This window comes from Protopterus annectens, chromosome 14.part0 (assembly GCF_019279795.1).
Source record: "Protopterus annectens isolate FY-2018-M chromosome 14.part0, PAN1.0, whole genome shotgun sequence".
NCBI lineage: Eukaryota > Metazoa > Chordata > Ceratodontiformes > Protopteridae > Protopterus > Protopterus annectens.
Window position 1 is genome coordinate 339,106,480 of NC_056748.1, and position 17,213 is coordinate 339,123,692.

General features: G+C 36.0%; 1 long non-coding RNA gene across 1 annotated transcript; it reads left to right on the plus strand.

Moving 5' to 3' along the window:
* The first annotated feature begins 2,460 nt into the window (after positions 1-2,460).
* On the plus strand, positions 2,461-16,429 carry LOC122788788. The gene is made up of 3 exons (XR_006362734.1): positions 2,461-2,610; positions 14,622-14,665; positions 16,352-16,429. It is a non-coding gene; the product is annotated as an uncharacterized LOC122788788 (long non-coding RNA).
* The last annotated feature ends 784 nt before the right edge of the window (positions 16,430-17,213 follow it).

Consider the following 17,213-nt stretch of genomic DNA (forward strand, 5'->3'; position numbering starts at 1 on the left):
TGCCAGGTTTATAATCTGCCCTTAGCCTTACAATCCATTCATATTCTCTTATTTCTAAAATATTATTTAAATCCCCACCTCTTATACTTGTAACTATACTATCACCCTAAATCTAAAAAATAAAAAAAAAATGTCCTGAACCATTGTCCATTACGTGCTTGTTCAATGCATTTGTCTTTATATTTCTCCTAATGTCTGATTTGTGCTCCACTATTCGTTACCTTAATTTCCTGGTAGTCTTCCCCATATAAAATGAGGGGCAGGCTACACAGGTAAGCTAGGTACACTATTTGTACCATGTTACAGTTCACATAAGAAAATATAAATGGTCTGTTGTAGGATGCACAAATTTACTCTCTCCTTCAAAAATATCTTCACAACAGCTACAGTTAAAGCACTTAAAGGTACCTGTTCTATTAGATAAGCTTCTTCCTTTTATTTGTTTAAAATCTTTGTAACATAACTTCAACCTCAAACTTTCTGAGTTTCTATAGGCAAATAAGGGTCTTTCTGCTATTATTTCTCTCAGTTCAGGCATTGCCATCAAAATTCTCCAATTTTTTTGTATTATTTGTTTCACCCCTTCCATTTTTAAAGTATAAGTGGTAACGTACCTAATTACAATATTGTTCTTTGCTTTTTTTGTAATTCCATTATGTCTTTGGTCTGCTCCCAAAAATTATAATTAAATTATAAATTAATTTACGGTCTCCCATCCATTTGTCGAAGTTACGCTTAAATAGGGTCATTGAGGAGCGCTGTTTTACATGAATTGGGAGTTTGTTCCACAGGAGTGGCAGTCTCTGGGAGACATATACCTCTTTCCAGCATGTCCTGTTAACATGGAAGGCTAGGTTATGATCCCCAGAATGAGTGAATCGTGTCCCATTTGACTTATAGATGTGCAGCATTTCAATAAGGGTAGAATCTGAGACTGCTCTGTAGGCCAGGCACAAGTTGTCTCTCAGTCACCTATAAGATACAGAGTACAGTAACAAAGCCTTCAGTCTTGTCCATGTAGATCATGTGTTCTTTGAACCTGGATTTCATGAGTTGGGAAACACAGAATGATTTTTCTTAATGGTCATCAAGACTGCAAACCTAGTAACTACTATGGAGATAAAGAGAAATGGACATAACATTTGCCAGATTTGATATTTATTTTTTGCTGAGCTATTTATCAGCATTTTAACTACCAGATACTTAAACCATGAAAGTACCTAGATAATTCCATTTAAAGACACCAGACTTTGAAGAAGAGTTAAACACAATCTCATTGCCAGTGCAGTGGGGGGGGGGAAAAGATGCATTTGCAGGGTTAAATAAAAGTAGGTTAAAGGTCTTTGTTTTTTTTTCCGATAAAGTGAAATAAAGATGGTAATTATGTCTTGATTGATGAGCTTTATAAAAAGTTCTACAAAATGTTTCATCAGCATTTTTGGGTAGCATGGTGGTCTGTAGTTATGATTTCTATCTGACAGTTACACAATCTAAGGTTTAATCCTAATCTTAGGCTTTTTGTATGGCTTGTACATATCCTCTTTATGAATACTTCCTGATACTGTTTCCTACCACCTCTCAACAACATGCTAACTGATTGGCTACTGTAAAGTGACCATATATATTGTAATTGCTCTTGGCCCTGTGGGGCTTAGAGCATGGATGAAAAGGAGGACAGATAACTAGTTCACTTACCCACTTAATGAATAGATTAAAACAGTGAATCCTCAGCCATTAGGGCTGAGATTCAGAGTGTGGTTTGATGATACTAAAGAATAAGACACTTGAGGGGTTTGATAAATATCTTGTGTTCCACTGACTATATAAAGCTATATTACAGAAACTTGAACCTAACACCATGTTGTTATATTCTTTATAAAATCTACAGTTCTTTGGGATGGCAGACTTCAGGTGCTTAATTCTTGTCCTCCAAAATATCATCCAACAATCATCATATCTTAAAACTGAAGTAACATTTTCCTCACTGAAATATACAAACTCTAAAAATGGTACATTGAAACTCAGGTAATAGTCACAGACACTATTTTTTGCTTAGCATTTTCCTCCTATTTTTTCCCTGTTTCAGTTACCTTGTTTTAATAAAACAAGAGCCAGAACAATCTAGATGGAGTTAATGCTATTTAACTGAAGGTTTAGATATCCTGCAAAATGAATATGGCTCTAGCTAGCTTTTTCTGAATTTTGTTTTAGGGACCATTAAGGAATGAAATGTTTACCACTCTTTCATTTTCAGTTTGTCATTATGTATCCTGCCACTCAGTGCTGCATTGTCATTCATTTGAATTAGCCAGGTTTTCCATCAGTGACCTATTTATCACAGACATTAGTGTCAGCGTATAATTAGATGTGCCTTATCTTGAACTCCCTGTGCTATGTGTCACAAAGACAGCTGAATAATGCAATGGCAGCATGCCACAAACAGCAGCAAAAGAGCGAGTGAACCAGCTCCTTAGAAAAAGGTAGTGCTGTCAGATCTCGCTGATGTAATGTCTAAGTCCTGTTTAAACATTTCAGAAGTGTCAAGTGTCCTAGGTTTCCGAGAATATTTTATCACCTTAATGCAGTCCATGCAGTTTTACATTTGCCCAAGTAAGTAATATTATATTCAAAAAATTTAGACAGACGTAATGGCAATATGTTATACCTACTTAAACTTGTATGAAACTGACAGAAATGTAAAATATTTTTTGTTTATAACAATGGCAGATTGAGTGGATCATTTTAGATTTGACTGATTATTGCAAGACTAAGCTATGATTTCCTCATTGTAAAATCAGTTAGGTAGTTGTTCTGCTTCAGCTGCATTAAGGTTTTAGCACAAATTCTACTTTTGTTTTCAGTTATATATTCTCTAACTTAATAGCTATGCATATAATTGATAGCAGGTCAGTCAAGTTATTTCCAGAGTCATCAATCACAATACATCAAGTTCTGATTCAGTTGATCATGAGTTAGTTGGAGAACAGGACTTTCATGCCCATGCAGGACCCATGTTAAACTCATGTTGGTGATTCAACTTGTTATGAATTGTCACACTGGGATGATGCACATTATTCAATTTTTGTACATATTGATAAATGCACATACAGCTTAGCATTGTCTTTCTGAAAGCACTCACTGAAAAGACCGCTAAGACCTATATCTTTAGCACTCACTCACTTATTGACTAACTGATGGATTTTAAAGTCAGAGAAAAAGTCAGGAAAGTACTTTTCTGTTGGTCTACTCTTAAGTTGCATAACTGATCAAGCCATTTAAAGGTGTTTCCTGCATTGCCTGATGATACCATTTCAGCATTTTGCTTTCTGCTTTAAATAACTCTACATTTTCTTTTTTGCTTTGAGCAACCTGACCTGATTTAGTGGCCATCTTGGATTTAAGTAGCACTTCGATCTTTTTGAGAGTTATACTGATTACTGCAAGCCCTGCTTAGCACAGAGCACTTAGGTTTCAGATTTCACTTGCTTTCCATTGGTTCTTTTATTTTCTTGTTTAATATTTACTGAGCAAAGTTCATATCAGCCTTGTCTTTCTGAAAAGACTAATGAAGCCTGCATTATTTGTATAGACTGTTTGATTAACTGCTATAATTTAAAATTAGTGAAAAAGCCAGGAAAGTACATTTTTGTGTCTGCACTTAAGTTGCCTAACTAATCTAGCCATCTAAAGTTGTGTTCTGCATTGCCTGATGCTGTTTCTGCATTTTGTTTGCTGCTTCCAGCAAATCTACATTTTATTTTGTTTACCGTGCTGTTTGTCATTTTGGATTTAAGTGCTTATTTGGTCTGTGCGAAAGTTAGACTAACTACTGCAGGCTCTTGGTAGCTTAGACAACATGGACTTCATATTTCAATTGTTCTTCAATGATTCTTTTATTTTCCTGGCTAATATTTACTGCACAGAGCTGCACTGAATGCAGCACTGCAGTAGTTTTATTTCTATTTAAATAGTGGGTAGTTTGTGGAAGTGAATTCTCTCTTCTTGTACTTTTGAAAGAGCAATTTTTTTAAACTGCAGTGAGTGAGTTATTCACTTTTGCTAGGGTGGGCTGAACTGTGTAGAGCTGCAGTGAGGTGAGTTGACCTGACCAGATTTCTGCAATTCTCTTAGCTGCATGGTATTGAGTTTCTCCAGTCCAGCAAATTCCTACCTATATTACCCCCTCCAACTACTCTAATTCCTCATTATCCTTCATTACATTTATTTATTTATTTTTTATTTATTGACATTTATTTACCAGGAAAGTCTAACTGGGTAATAAATATACATTTTCAGTGGAGGCCTAGAGTGCAAAGTTCCAGAAAATTAAACATTAAATATAACACTAGTACAAATATAATTAAAAAAGCCTGTATACTTACAGTTTGATAATGGAATACATAGGATACAATAAAACACAAAGATACTAGGGAAGTAAAACTAAAAAGAAATAAAAAAATGATGATTAAATATAACAATCGGTATATACAAAAGTATTAGAAGTATTGTCTGCTATGCTACGAAATAAAAATAAAAATATACAAGTCCATTCTAAGAGTGGGGAGAGGGCAGGTGCTGAAAGGTATAGATAGATAATATAAGCGGTATATGGCAGCTCTATTCATCGCAGGAAGACAATGGGCAGATTCATCCTTCTGTTGCCAGTCTAATAGCAAATGGTATCTTAAGGTTTGCCCCCCTGCACCACCTTACTAATACTTGCTAACACTAACCCTAATGCTGTACCTTCGAAAAAAAACGTTGTCACTCTGCACTAATCAAGATATGTAGCACGCACCAGCACGGATGCATTACACTACATCTATGCCTTCTCTTAACCCTACTCTAACCCTAACCACCCCCCCCCATTGTCACACATACTCACTTGCCCTCTAATACTGAAACCTACAGAATATTGTATTTTACCCACACATATTCAATGCTTCTTTCAACTTAAATTTTAAAATTTTGAAGAACCAGACACTTGACTGCATTTTAGAATCATTCCCTCAATTGACCAGCAAATATGTGAGGAGAATCTCAAACATAAATTTCATTGGCATGTTTAGGTAGTGAATGCATAATATTCTCAACTCACATTTTGTCATATAGGGCACAGCTGGTTAGTATTGTGAGTAGAACTGAATGGGTGTTTTTACCTAGTAAGTCAATAATGAAAGGAGGAGTCATTTTACTGGTATTGTATTATTATAGGAAATCACTGCTGGTATTGTTTCTAAGTATGTTGCCAGAGATTCGTTTCTATTTTCTTCGTGTTTGTCCAACTGTAGAACTGGTATATATAAGACTGGGGTGGCATGCCATCTACACAGTTAGTACTGTGGGCTTGCTCCACTGCTAAAATGTATTTTTTTGTGCTTTGGTATTTGGTAGAGGTATTTAGACAGTGTTTGTGACTATGTGTGTTGGTCAATTTATTGTTCTGTTTTATATTTTGATGTTCAGAATTTTTGTATTTGAGAATATATATATATATATATATATATATATATATATATATATATATATAGGTCTATTTCAAAACATCTAAAATCCATAACATCTAATTTCATAACATTGAGACCAGAACATTTAAAAACATTGAATTTCATAACATCTAACACTACAAAAATCACATGTAAATAACATCCCCTCCACATATGACACCAAACATACTTTTAACTATGTTTCTGCAGGTGATAAGCCCCCCTGCACCCAACACCCCCCATAAATTAAATGTACCAACTCAAATATCGCACTATAATGGGAAAAAGTTAATTTCCTAACCCCACTGTATCAAGCCCCCCTGCAGGTAAGTCGCACAGTTTGGAACCCTTCATCACGAGGTTATTCCAAACTTTTTTGGTATTTGGGAAAAATAATTTCTAGAACATCTATACTATGTCAAAAAGATGTACACACTCAATCTATTAATAGGATGGCGGAATACTCCACAGAAAAGCATACAGATGAGTGCTCTGTGGAGAGAAGCTTTGAGACTATCTTTGGCAAAATCAGCTGAAGATAAAAAGAGGCACTTTGAGGTTCTCGCTAGGTAACTATCAGAAGAGAATAGGAAGGATTTTAGTCTGACAGGCCTGCATAAAAGATCTGGGGAAGGTGTAGATTTCTGTGTAAATCCAAAAGAAACAGAAATCCTTTATACAAATATGAATGACTTATTTTTTAAACCTAGGTGCATTTTTATTTTATCTGCAAGCAAAACATTATTTCCCAAGGCCAGAAAGTAACATGTTTTTAGATTAAAAATAAACGGATTTGAGTTGAGAAAACTGACGTCTCTGCATCATACCATCATTTTCCATGAAACAAAATGTATCGAAAAGCTAAAGCCATAGAAGGCACCAGTTGTCATACTGGAGAATGTCAGTGGTATATATCTATATAGATAGCTAGATATATATAGATATTTACTTTGTAGATATCATGGCTAAGAAAGCCAACTATAAAGATCTTGTGTATTTTTCTTCTCTCTTATTTCTTACCAGTGATACATTTTCTTCTGCAAAATCTGTGAACCTTTAGGTATTTCTTTTGTCACAGTAAAAGGAGATGAAAGAAAGGCAAATCCATAAATCAACTGTTTCAAATGTAAAATACAATCTCTTTTTCTCCTATGCTAGCAAGCCATAATCTGTAATTAGAGTCCACTTCAAAGGAGCAGCTGATTAGAACTGTAAAAAGAACTGTAAAAAGAAAGCAGACATTAAAATGCAGACAAGTAAGACATGTATGTTGAGATCCTCTGTATTGGCAGTCTATTATTCTAGGCTGATGAATTTAAGCCGTTGTCATTTACAACTGGTAGAACTGCTTTAGTTATTTTTGCTGGGGGAAATCCAGGAGCTAGAATAAGCTGGTGTAAAGGTTTCTGGAAAACACAACTGAGGACTGAACTAAAATGTATAAACATTTTATACTGTTTGTTTATCATAGGTAGTTACTAGGCTAATGGCTCTAGCGCCCTTACAAGCCTAGCCAAGTTCTACCCTTATTTCCAAGATCAGCACCTAATGTCTGTATCCAAGAGGGACACAGGTGAAACTGCCAGGACAAATTTACAGTTACCCATCCAATCATCCAGATTGCATTTGAAGAAGTGCTCTGTTTGACATGAAGTGGGAGTCTGTTCCAAAGGTGTGGTAAACTCTGGGAAACAAATATGTCCCTCCAGCAGGTTCTGTTAATGTCACATACTAGGTTAAGGTCTTTAGAGCGAGTAACCTGTGTATCATTTGACTTGTGGATATCCAGCATTTCCAAAAAAGCAGGGTCTGAGAGTAGCTTATATGCAAGGCAGAGATCACCAATGAGCAGGCTGTATGAAACGGACTACATTGATGGTGATTTCAGACGATCCACATAGGACAGATGTTGAACTTTAATTTTCCTTGTGAGGAACCTTTATGGCTTCTCCAATTGCTGCAGGTGCTTGGAAAGTTATATATCAAAAGGGGCATTGTACTCAACTATTGGACTGATGAGGGAAGAGTACAAGGAAGTTATAACTTCCTTTTTTTCTGGAGACAAGCCCTTACTTATGAGATGAGCGATATAGAATGCCCTTCTTAGCACTTTGGAGACATAGTGATCAAAGGTAAGATTTTTGTCAACCTGTGTGTCAAAGTCTTTCATCACTGAGTGCAGACTTAGCGTGTTGTTACTGATGTGGTAGTTAGCAGGAACACTGCTGTTACCGAAAGGGATAATGATATATTTTTTTGCCTTGAGTTTAAGGCCATGACTTTGGCACCAATATAAGACCCTCTTGCAGGATGTTGATTTATTCTGATTTATCTTTGCTATATGACATCATTTGTGCATCTATGAAAAGGTGTGAGAGATCTACCTCTGTATATTTTATTTACTTATTTATTTTTAGCATGGAGTAGTGAGGGATAGTATTCTTTTGAAAGTGATAGCTAGGATATTATTTTATCTGTAGTTCAAATTCTTCTTGTCATACTCTGAATTAGTAACCAAAGAAAGCAACCCAGTAATGCTATGGCAGTGAAGGCGAACACTCATTAAGAATAGGTGGGTCTTGATTTAAAAATATATATTTATTTAAAAGAGTAAGTCCTTTCATCCCCAACTATTACAGGACTTCATCAAAACCTATATACAAAAATACATCACTTCCTTTTATAAAAAAGTTGCTCCATAATAATTAATGGATAATGACAATTTAAAGAAAAAGATGCCTCCTTTTACTTGCCAGTATAGAAATCACATTACAAATTAAAACCATTCCCTACATTTAAAATATTAAAATATTTAATATAAGAATGTGTATCCAAATATAAGAAACCCATTCAAAATATACACTTACACTTTATTATTGGAAAACTTTGGCAGAATGCAATGTCAAAACTGATTGGAAAGACAAAAACCCAGTTAGACAAGGTGGAGAGCTGGCATTTCATTTAAGCTGCCAGAAAAGGTCTCCATATTCCAAACACATTTCTCATTCTACCCCAAGTGGGTTAATATCAAGTTTTTCCAAAGTGGCAAACTTAACATATTTACATCTACTATTCTCTTGTTCATGCTTAAACAAAGCAGTATTAATATTCTTATTCTTAATATTATACAAATGTTCATAGATTCTTTTCCTTAAATTTTTTCTGTTTTACTCATGTAGTAGCTGGGATACAATGAGCATTTAGCCACAAATACTACTCCCGCTGTTGAACTATTTCCTTCCTATAAAGTCAATTTGGTATTGAAAACACACTCTAATATTAAAGATTCCCCCTTTAAAATATATGGGCACTGCTTACAAAAAAACATGCTTAGTGGTCCTTCTGGTCTGATTATTGTTAAATTGTCAACCCCATTCCTTTTAGGTTTTTCAAAAAACTTTAAGTTCAGCATTGACAAAGAAAAAAAATAGGATTGCTGCCCACTACATCAAAGACCATCAAAACTGCCCTCATTATATAATAATTCTTATTAAAAATGTCCTTCACATATTTAGAACCATCACTATGTTGTATTAGCAATGCTGTATCAAATCCTCAAGCAAAATATTGCCCAGGCTGCTCATTTTGTTCATTGCCTTTGTCAAACATATAACCAATTACAGAAGCTTAATGCAGGAACCAGATACAAAAGTCATAGGCAATGTCAAGTAAAACTGAAACATTTTTAATGCAATGTTTAGTGCATTTGTCCCTAACACAAGTCAAATAAAATGGAAAAACATTGCATTCCTGTGATAGGGAAGAGAGCGCTAAAGATTGCATTAGTTTTCCCATTTTACTTGACATAGTCTATGACTTTGGTCCCTGCATTAAGCATCTGTAATTGGTTACAGGTTTTGCTTTAGATGCTTTTTCCATGCTTCATTTCATATTAGTCAAACCTCTGCCTAATAGGGGTTTTTATTTCTTATCCTATTCATTAATTACCTCTTTATTTATCCTATTAATGAGGTCTTTGGGGTAACCCCTGTCCAAGAACATCTTTTTGAGTTTATCAATTTCATTATAAACTTCATTCAAAGTGGCAGTCATTCTAACAACTGTAATGCATAGCCCTTTCACTGTTATTTTAATAAAAGGGTGAGTACTTCAAAAAGGTAGATAAGAGTTACTAAATGTAGGCTTTCAATAGATCCTGGGTGAAAAAAGTCATTTGAGTGTTAATAGTAATATCTAAATAATCAACTCCATTCTATTGAAATTAAAAACAGTGGTACTATTTTAAATAATCCATAACATTTGTAATAATATATTCTGAGCCACCCCATAAAATAATATTGTTATTTGTAATAATATATTCTGAGCCATCCCATAAAATAATATTGTCATCCAGGAACCTCAAATAAAGCTTACAAAACTTATAAAATTCTAAATTAAAAATGTACTTTTCCCATGCTAATAAAACCAAATTAGTATATATTGGGACACAGACAGCTCCCATAGTTGCACCTTTAATCTGCTTGAAGATATCACCCTCAAAAAATATTAAATCATTATACAAAACCAAAAATACAACCTCCATAATTAAATTGATAATCTCCACTGAAAGAAAATCACATTCAATTAGACTTTCATGGAACAATTCTATACCTTCATTTAAGAGGACTTCTGAAAAGAAATCTACCACATATATTATTAAAAAAACTAGCTGTTTATTCCGTATGCTGTTCATAAGCCTCCCCAAAAAGCCCCATGAATCCTTCAGCAGATGGGACTGGTGTTCAAAAATAGGCTTCAGGAACTTGTATGCATATATGCATTATGAGGCCTGATAAGAGGAGTGGGATTGTTCTTTCTGATGCGACTGATTATTTGCTTGCAATGGCTAGGGTATTGCGCAACAATGATACATTCCTGTGTTAAAAAATTAAGTTCTGTAATATTTTGTATAATAAAATAGATATGGCTCTAAATTAATTCATAGGTTCATAAATGTTTACTAGGCTAATGACCACAAGGCCCTTTGTAAGCCTAGCCATGCATCCTATATCTCCAACAAGCTCTGGTACCCTTGACAATTGTAAGCAGGGGCATGGGAGATGAAACACTTACAAGCAGGAGCCTGGAATGTGAACCATTTACAGGTTGCCTGGGTGCATTTGAGACATGGATGGGGAACAGGAAATTCATTCCTGGCTTGGCACCCAACTGTCCAAGCTACACTTGAATTGGATTAGGAAGGAACTCTGATTCACATGGATGGGAAGCCTGTTCCAGAGACAGGGTAGTTTCTGGGGTACATACCTGTCTTACCAGCATGTTTTATTTATATCTCAGGAAAGGTTTAAGTATTTAGAACAGGTAACAATGGTGCTGTTTGTTTTGCTGATATGCAGGAGGCCCATCAGAGAGTGGTCTGACAATGCTCTGTATGCCAAGCATAGATTTCCCCTCAACAGCCTGTTGGAGAGAAAATATAGAGATAACACCCTGAAGCAGTCTGCATAGGACATTTTACTTATGCTCTGTATTCTTTTAATGAGGAATATCTATGGACATTTAAATTTGTTAGATATGCCTGGTTAGGTACATACCAAAGGGGGCATTGTACTCAATAATAGGTCTGATGAATGCTAAATACAGTGGAACAATGACTATATTGGACCTAGATGCCATATCTTTGTTTATAAGTTGCACAACATATAATTATTTCCTCACTGCTGTTGACACATGATGGACAAAGGCCAGATTACTGTCTATATTGTGCCTCCAAGTCCCTGACTACTGGGTCAACTTTAAGGGGTGTGTTGTCAGTATGATAGTTACCAGGGGTGGATGACTTCCAGAAGGTTACTATTATGCATTTCTTGGCATTTAGTTTTAGTCCATGGCTCTGACACCAGTTGTTTGTCTGTATCAGCCTTTCCTGGTGAACATTTCCATCGGTGTGGGATTCATTGACAGCACCTAATTTGCAATCCTCAACAAATTTAGTCAGACAGACCAATGATATTGGGCTTGACTTCAGAGAAGTAAATGCCAAAAACGGAGTGGTCCAAGGACTGATCCCTGAGGGACTCCACTTCTGAGTGGCCTGTTTGTAGAGGTGGATTTGTAGAGGTGGACTCCCCAATTTTAACTCCCTAGGTCCTGTCTGTGAGCCTATTTACTGAGTGACATGTAGGTTTGCACCTAACCCTTTGAATTTGTCAACAATGCCTAAGTGGGGTATTGTGTCAAATGCCTAGGCCAAGTCAAGGTAGGCAGTGTGGGCAATGTTGCCCTCCTCCACTGCTTTGGTGACCTTTTCAAAGAAGGCCACTAGGTTGAGTAGGCATGACCTACCCTTGATGAAACCAAATGGGGTTGGGTCCAGAGTCTGGAGGTTTACTATATTATTGACCATTTCCATGATAAGTCTGTCCATGGCTTTGCATATACAACTAGTGAGACTTATGGGTCTGTAGTTTCCAAGTTCTGTAAATGGCCCACCTTTGTGCAGAGGGATGACTGTTACTGTTCTCCATTCATGAGTCATTAAGCCTGTTTAGAGGCTACAGTTAAATAACAGTTCCAGAGATCCTGATTGGTCATGTCTTATGCTATTTAGCAAGCATCCTGGGATACTGTCTGGGCTAATTGATGCAGTGTTCTTGGCCTTAGTGACAGCATTATGGACCTGTTCCCTAGTGATAGCAGGAGTTGTTATATTTTGTGTTATTTCCTGAGGGAAGGCTGAGGGGGGGAGGGGCAAAGTTGGAGCCGAATTTGTCAGCCAGTAAGTTTGCTATATCTTCTGGCTCAGTATAGGTGGCTACATTTACAATGAGCTCTGCACATAACTGTGTACTATCTTTAAGGTTGCAGACATAGCTAAAGAATGCTTCGTGGTTGTCCTTGGCCTGGGAGGCCAAACATACCTCAAATTTGGCATCAGTAGACTTTATTTGCCCTCTGAGTTGTTTGTTTAGATTGACAGGAGTACTTTAATCCTGCTGGGTACTGCACCTCCTAATTTTTCCTATGATTGTCTTTGTTCTGTTATCCAGCCTATTGATTTTGTGATTCCACTAGGGTGGCTTATTTTTTGAGTTTGTTCTGTACTTCTTCCTGGTGGGTACAGCTGTCTCAATGCAGCAATTAGCATACATGTATAAGGTATCTGTTAATAGTTCTGCATAGGCAGCAGTGTTCTCAGGGGTACAGGGGCTTCTAATCTTGCCAAGTTATCACTTAATAGCAGGAAGTTAGCCTTAGAGTAGTTTCTGAATATTCCAGTGTTAGCTGGAGGCATATGTTTTATTTTTACCTTTTAGAACATAGGATACCTAGGTACGTGCTGAAGGGGGCATTATACTCAGTGATGTGTCTGATACGGGTAAATAAAGTGGTAGTATACATTTCTTGGACTTGGTTGCCATACCACGCCTTACTTATAATTTGGGTGACATAGAAATATTTCCTTACTAGCTTGACCACATGTTGGTTAAAGGCCGGATTATTGTTTACATATGTTCCCATATCCCTGACTTCTGGATCAACACTTAAGCATGTCTTACTGATGGAGTAATTAGCCTAGGTTGCAGTTTTCCAAAAAGGCACTATAATGCATTTGTTGGTACTGAGTTTTATTCAATGAATTGGTACAAGTCTTTTGTCTGTGTTGGATTCTATTGTAAGATGTCTGTGTCATGGGGGAAATCTATAATAGCTCCCAATTTGCAGTCATCTATGAACTTGGTCAGGCAAGATCCCTTGACATTAGCCGTTACCTCCAAGAAGAAGATGCCAAATAGAAAGGGTTTCAGCACAGAGCCCTGAAGTACCAGGTTGGTGACTAGTCTGTTAATGGTGGTGGCATCACCAACCCTGACTTCTTGGGTTTTGTCTGCGAGTCAGCTAGCAATCCAGTAAGTTATGTTGGGGCTTATTCCACTTAAACCTGAGCAAATATGTTATCACTAAAATGCATAGATGTATGCAGCTAAATTACTGTACACATATATCTTTTTATGTACTTCTCTGTCCAGTGGAAACATCTATGAATGACTGCACTAGGCAATTTACCCCATAGAGCTGTGCACTGGGATATTAATTAGCATATGTATCAACCAGCAGTTATCATATTTATTTGTGTTGTTGAATCTTTCACCACTTTGTACAGTAGGGCTCTACTACTGAGCAATGAGGGGGACCAATAATCAGGAGAGCCATACCTAATATGCGAACAAACCTACCAGATTTGTGTGCTATGCCAGTTGTCTATGAATATCACCCTCAGTTCCCTACATGGCATTATAGGAGGCTTTGCCCCATGTGGAAATTATTTTTTATAGATTTAAAACAAAAATGCACTGCCAAATACAGCAACAAGCAGGCAACATATACATAATTGTCTAGGAGAATGAATATTGCATGTAATCAGAAGTGTATAAATTAATTTTTAGGTTATGTTTGCTGTTACATTTTGCAGTTTTTGTAGACATGTTTTCAGTTGCATTTTGAGTGTTATAGTATACTTTGTAAAAATTGTGTGCTTTTAGCAGTGATTTATTTTCAATTCATTTTCTTCCTAGTGATTTAATTTTGGAAATAAATTTCTAGCACAGTGTATTACAATACTCAGCATACAACTGAAACCTTATCTACAAAAGCTGCCAAATATAACATTCAGCAGTACCCTAAATATATTAAGCTTTCCCTTCAGAGGAGTTCATAAAAAATCTAAACAGAAAACAATCTCTTGAAAAAACATCATTATTCAACAACATAATTAGTCTAATACACTAAAAAAAAATATCAGGAATACCATATACTATCTCCTAGGGGAATGAATATGGAATGTAATTGGAAGTGTTTAATTTAAAGTGAATTGCATACTTCTAGCAGTTGTGCTTTCATCAACAGCAGCAGGTTCAGAAATCTTAATGTGCATTTCATACTCTGTAGACAGCTTCTACTGGAAAACATGTTTTCTGGTTGTTTGTGCAGTATTTATACTATTATACAGTGCACTGAAGGTCAGACATATCATGGCTTGATTAGATTTATTATAAGCTTCACTGTAAGGATGTAACTTACTGCATAAATCAGTTTGATAACAGATAACTACCCACTTTGAGGAATCTGTCCCTTCCTTATCATTAATAAGGCAACTAAAAATTTATTTTTCAGATGCCCGATCAGAAATAATAATGGAATATTTGACTGAAGATGTGGTAAGAACAGTCACAGTTTTTCATGCCTAACTCATGTTAAGCCAACGGACTGCACAGATTAGTCATTTTTGATGACAAGAACTTTATTTGAAAGTAGACTGTTTAAATGCATAGTAAAGATTTGATGATCTGATTTGACTGAACAAATTTAACAACAGTTGCAACATTCTCATGGCAATATAAATGAATAGGCTTGCACTTATGCTGTTTGTAATATGCATTTAAAAGAACAGTATACCTTGGTACTAATTTGCAGAACATGTCATTAAATACCTTAACTTCCCCTCTAACTTGATTCTTTACTGATGCTTTATTCTTCACTAAATTTTTATCACATTATAAATTTGCTTACTCTTACTTGCAGCAGGACTATTATTAACAATAATGGTTGCTTCACTTGTATTAAAAATTGTGCTTTCCAACCGCAAAGGAATACCGTGTATCTCTGCTTTAATTAAGACACGTTGTTTGCAGAATAAAAAAAAAATATATATATATACACATGTTATTTCCATATGCGGATTAAGATGTTATACTCTGATACATGCCTGGACTTCTAAATATATGTCATCCAGAACTCAGCACATAGTGCTGACTTTCATCAGATAAAATATTAGCACATATTTCTGACAAAAACACTGAAACAGCATTAAAAATAAAAATATATATATATATATATACATACACATATACACACACACACACAAAGGTATATACTCCTACTGCATATATTGCACTTAAAAGGGCAAAGCACGTTAATGGTGTATATGGTATTAATGAACACACACGCTACAGTGCACTGCTCAAAAGGCAGAATGCATGACTAGATTATATCATAGCATACATATAGACACGCACACGTTACACTGCACTGCTTAAAATGCACAAGGCGTGACTACTGCCTGATCAAAGTACATGTAGCATCTCTATGATCTCAACAAACAGTAAAACATACTGAGAATGCAGGCCACAGGAACTGTACACAAGAAAACTGGCTGGATGATGCTGTACCTTGAAAGACGGTCTTACAACAGTGTGAAAGGGATGCACTCTCTCTAGTTGTATCAATAAAAATTGTCTGACTTGTATTTGAGAATGTCAGCACAGGACCTACTTTATGTTAATATAGAGGCTAACAGAAGTGCAATGTGCTTAAAAAAGCAAGTTTGCAGTGATCATCTGATTCATTGTTGTGCACAGCAAGAGATGGAGCCTAACAAGACCATGAAGTATCTGTTTGCATCTCTCATCATGCCATGTAATTATATTTCCAATGTGAGTTTATGAAAGTTTTTTCTACTAATGATTGCTGCTGACTGCTTACAGACTGACATGTGCATCATATAATGCATGACAAGGGACACATGATGGCTCATACATAAACACACACAGTAAAGATGGGTTTGTGGATGGTGTAATTTCATGGCATACAATACTTTGGACAGCATAGAGCAGTGCAATAAATATTCAAAGCATTTTGATAATTTTTATCAATTGTTCTTCTGGTTTGGGTCAGTACTATAAGGGGCCCCCCTTGGACCAATCCACCTACCAAGATAACAGATAAAACTCAGTCAGGTTTTAAACAACACAATAAAAGTATGCATCATTAATTAGCTACTATATGTTATATTTTAAAATAATTTAACAGTAATATTGCTAAATAACACTTGTACTCTTTTGCAGGTAGCAGACCTTATTCAAAGGGCAAGAGTCAGTCCCGCTCATCAGCTCTGTTGCCGGTCTCTCTTGGCCTCCTTCAACTTTTCAAATAAAAGATGTCATTAACTTAAATCCTATGGGGTTGAATTTGCTCTCCCTTTTTCTAACTGTTGCATGCAAAATGTCTTAAAATGTCAGTGTGTCATTTGTATCTTGCCTAGCTTCATTTTTATTTTCACACAAAGTATGCTAGCAATAAAATATCAAAATAAGTCACATCTAAATCTGGATTTACAAGCTGCTGTTCTGATTTGAAATGCTCCATGGAAATGAGGAATATGCTGGTGATCACATAACTCGTAATACTGCATTCATACAACCTGGAATGCCTGCATTGTGCAAAGTGTGAACAATGTAAACAGAAACTGCAGAAGTTGCTTACAAACGTTCTTGACTTAGAACATAAACCAGGGGAAGAGCTGTCAGTTGGGCAACGATTGGCTATGGAGTTAATGATGTAAGGGCAACTGATAGATACTATAGCACTTTGGAAACAAGTGCCTTAGCACAAAAGCATATGTAATACCAGACAATAGCCATGTAAGGAAATGCAAATTAAAAATAAAAATGAGGCGCACACACACTACTAGGGTGTACATCTTATAAAAGGTGAACACGGGAATTGCAGTTGATGGGCACATATGTCCTTCCATCAGCATAGACAACTAATACGTACTGCCTTTCCTGCAAAGGGGGACGTGAGACTCTCTGCTGCTGTTATAACGTGCAGTATTATAGTTCTGCTATTAAACCAATTCCTCATTCTTTCATGCAGTTAGTATCTAAAAATGAACTGCTGTTTTTCGTGCAGCATGCTGAAATGTAC